Below are 4,739 nucleotides of genomic sequence, written 5' to 3'. Positions count from 1 at the left end.
TGAGTCATGGAGGTGGTGTGTTTTTTTTTTTTGTGAACACTGAAGCATTGGCTGAGTGCCGAGGCTCAGTGAGAAGCTAACAGCAGACAAGACAGAAAGGACAGGGCTAATGTATAGGAGGCTGAGCGGTGTGGGTGTGAGGTCACAGCTATAATCAATATGAAACAGTTGGAGAAAGTTAGGAAGTAGAGGCAGACATGGAGGGGGCAGGTAGAGAGGGGGTGGGATACAGTAAAGCTCAACTGATTTTATAATTCTAATCATAATTCTCTGCTGGGAGGCTGGTTAGCTGAAGGCGGCGGATGATGAGAGATGGAATGAAAGAGGGGGAGAAGGTGTAGGAGGAAGAGAGAGAAACAAAAGGAAGGACAGGATGGGATGGAGCGTTGATTCTCTGAGGGGGAGGGAAACTGGGAATTAAATGCAGCTTGGCTTCAAACAGAAAGGTGGAGAGACAGACAGAATGAACGAAAGACAGACAGAGAGAAAGAGGGAGCTGGTGTCTCTGCTGTGTGGAGGTTTGGACACTGATTTACAGCATCTGCTCAGTTTGATTCCTGCAAATCAAAAGCAAGAATATGAACCATTATCGTCCACATACACAAGTCAAGACACACATATACTGATTTCCTTAGCAGTGGGCAGTAATGTATTACAGTAAAGGGAGTACTTTTTACTGTTTTCAGCAACAAGTAATCCACCAGACAAGACAGAAGAAATAGTTAGGGTGCAGGAAGGGATTCAGGTCTTTTGTGTGTGTGTGTGTGTGTGTGTGTGTGTGTGTGTGTGTGTGTGTGTGTGTGTGTGTGTGTGTTTGTGTGTGTCAGAGTTTTGTTTCTTTTGTGTAAACAATAACGTCACTTGTTAAAATAAACTTGTTTTTGCCTACAACCCACAGTCTCCTTGACTTTTGTCAGTGATCTAGAGCCAGGTCATGATGACAAATCCTCTTAGTCTGTTTTGTACAAGTAACTGTTTTATGTACTTTTGCTGCAAGTAGTGTTTGTGTTAATTTGGGTCTATTTTTGTGTGACATTGTAGTTTGTTTGCCGGGTAAGATCGCTTCATTTGAATATGTTTCCAAAGTCACTGGGAGTTCCCTCATACTGTACATGAAGTTCCTTCGTATTCCGAACTGAAAAATGCACTTGTGTTTTGGGAGGCGCCTTTATATTTTAAAGTTACTGGTTGTGCAGTAGATTGTGTTGTCTCCCAGCTGTTGGACGTGCCCAGAAATCCTTCTAAGGGTGTTGCCTAGGATGCACCCTGATCAGATGCCCAAACCAGACCCACAACACGCTCCTTTTGATGTGAAGGGCAGCAGGTGTACTTTGAGTTCCCTTCATTGTCTGAATCTCATTCAACCACTTGTCCTTCTTTCATTGTCATTACTCGAAGGGCAGGACAACAGGATAGGGTTGGAACATAGATCAACTTGTAAACACCACAATTGTCTAGTACCATGAACAAGATGCTGACTACTTGAATTCCTTCACTATGGGCAGCAACTTGCTCCCAATAAGGAGGAAGCAGCCCAGTATTTTCTGGCAGAGAACCATGACCTCAACCAAAGGGCATCATCTGTAAAGCGCAGAGAAGCAATTACTGAGGTCTCCTCCCCCCAGCTGCACTTTGAGATCCTGTCCCGGAAGATCACAGACAGATTCAGTGACAGACGACGCTCACGGAGCCCAACACCCACTGAAAACTGTCTGACTTCCTGCCAAGGATACAGACAAAGCTCTCACTCGGGGACCGAATGTGGACCCCATGGTCATAAGCTTTCTCCAAGTCCGTAAAACACACTGGATGGGCAAATTCCCATGACTCCTCTGGTAACCCTGCAAGGGTGAAGAGCTGGTTCAATGTCCTAAGATTGTCTTCACTTTACAAAATGTCCTCGCTTTTTAACTCCAACAAAGACGGAGGTATAAGACTATGATTTAAACCAACAGAAAACTCTAATCTCAACCCTAAAAAAAAAGTAAACCTTGTGAACACCAGCTTAGTCACTACAATGTAACTGTGTCAAAGCACACATACACACCATATGCGGGTATAAAATGCTGGGTTGTGTCTTGTGTCTCGCTGTCATAAACAAGCAGAGCTGTTGGACCTGCTTAGAGTCTAAATATGGACGTTGTGAGCTGGTCTCTGTTAGGAAGCTGCAGACCTCCTGTACAAACATCCAGCCTTCAGATCCAACATACACATACATCTCACTGAGGAACACTGCACAGTGTTTAGGGCATTACTGCGGATGGAAAATCCTCAGCTGTTGTGTAGTAAAAATGTATTCTAGCCACCTAACAACTATCAGACAGACTGCAGATTGTAGATGTTTTACATTTAGTTGCTATGACAGAGTAGAGTGAGTCAAAATAAAACACTCTTCTTCTGAATTAATAGCAGAGAGATGTGCATGTGCAGGGGTTGAAGACACTGTGACACCTTTATTAGGAAGAACTGCAGATTGCGTTGCTGTTGAACTGCATTGCATTATACAATGAGGTATTTTCTGTCACTTAGCTAACCCTCATTGATATAAATAATGTGGACACAATTATAGAAACAGCTGTCAAAATAATGCAGACAGCCTCCAAAATGATGAACAAAAATGGAACATAATAACCTTCATGAAGGCAGGATTTATTACTGCATTGATCTTAGCTAGGTTCTATGAGAAGCCACCTAGGCCAAAATTGAATGCTTTGCTTGCACATACATACACGCTCGCACATACATACATACTTCCTTGCACGTACATACATACTCGCTTGCACATACATACATACTGTCATTTGTAAGTATGCGTGTATCCGCCAGGTGAGTATTTAAAGGAAGAAAGGAAGAGTAATGAAATTATTATTATCTATTACCACTACTATTTTCCCTGCAAAAAATGTAAAGTAATTGGTCATGACTTGGATTTGAACTAGGAACCTGCTGCATGAAATACCTGTTCTGCCACTGCACCACTCATCCAGACAAGTCTACAGAGTTAATTCACTATTAATAAACCTTCACATGTTTTGCTTTCAATACATTATATTGGCATTTACTGATTTAGCTGAAGCTTTTATTTGATCAGCTCCACGTCTGTGATTGGCAGACTCTCCTCCCTCACTACAGTGTCACAGGAGTTAAAATTGTCACGGGAGTTAAAGTTCCTTTTTGTAGAACAGAAAATGCTCCTGTGGAGTTGAGAGGCTGACAGACAGTATGACCTGTTAATATCGTTAGGTCTCATCTGAAAATATAAAGACACCGAACAACATTGATAATTAATTGATAATGAATAATTACCTACCTATCAAATGGGCAAAAAATTTCTTGCAGCTTTATCAATACAAATCAGCAGGATTTTTTTGTTGCTGTAGAAATTAACTAGATTTTTTTTTTTTATAGGAAACTTTGTCACTTATTTTAAAAAATGTTTTTGGCCAAAGGATTAAACTTCGCCATTACACCACAGCAACTACCGATAGTAGACCTCATCACAGCCACAGAATCGGCCATTAGGAAAAACAAATTAACAGAAACAGAAGCGGAACAGCTCAGACTAAAGGTATCTGCAGCCCTTTCTAATGCGAAGGCCCCCCCTTCCAACCTCACCATCCAAGAAAGGAAGGCTGTGACATCTCTGAGCAAGGATCAAAACATCACTATCCTACCTGCTGACAAAGGAAGATGCACGGTAGTACGTAACACAGCTGACTACCAGAACAAAGTCAACACACTACTAATGGACACAAACACGTATGAGACACTGAGACGAGACCCAACCAGCGGATACAAGAAAAAGGCCATAGAATGTCTACAACAGTTACAGAAGGACAACACCATCACCCGTGAACAATATTACCGTTTGTATCCTGGAGAAGCCATTCCATGCATTTATGGACTACCCAAGATACACAAAGAAGGAGCCCCACTCAGGCCAATTATCAGCAGCATTAACTCGGTCACCTACAACATTGCCAAACACATTTCCACCATCTTAGCTCCATTGGTGGGAAACACGCCTCACCACGTCCAAAACTCTATTGACTTTGTAAACAAAGTTCGAGGACTAAAACTGGATCCAGATGAAACCATGGTATCCTATGACGTGACTTTTTTGTTCACCTGCATCCCCACCATAGAGGCAGTAGAAACCGTTAGGAAACGGCTAACACAAGACAACACCCTGGACAACAGAACTAGCCTCAGCCCAGACCAAATCTGCAAATTACTCGACCTCTGTCTAAACACCACCTACTTCTACAGACAGAAGCATGGCTGTGCCATGGGCTCACCGGTATCCCCCCCGATTGTGGCAAACATCTACATGGAAGAAGTGGAGAATAAAGCCCTCAACTCCTTCAGAGGAACAGCACCGAGCCACTGGTACAGATATGTGGACGACACCTGGGTCAAAATTAAAAGCCAGGAAGTGCAAGCCTTCACAGAACACATCAACTCTGTGGACAGTAACATCAAGTTCACACGAGAAGATGTTCACAACAACAGTTTGGCCTTCCTGGACTGCGCTGTACACATTGAAGAGGACAGGAGCCTGCAGATTGGTGTTTACAGAAAACCCACACACACAGACCAATACCTACTGTTCGATTCACACCACCCACTGGAGCACAAGCTAGGGGTCATGAGAACACTGCACCACAGAACGGAAAACATACCAACAAGCGCCCAAGCCAGAGAGAAGGAACAGAACCACCTGAAGGGGGCACTTACAG

The sequence above is a fragment of the Micropterus dolomieu genome, linkage group LG18 (genome assembly GCF_021292245.1).
Source record: "Micropterus dolomieu isolate WLL.071019.BEF.003 ecotype Adirondacks linkage group LG18, ASM2129224v1, whole genome shotgun sequence".
Lineage (NCBI taxonomy): Eukaryota > Metazoa > Chordata > Actinopteri > Centrarchiformes > Centrarchidae > Micropterus > Micropterus dolomieu.
This window is presented reverse-complemented; position numbering follows the sequence as displayed.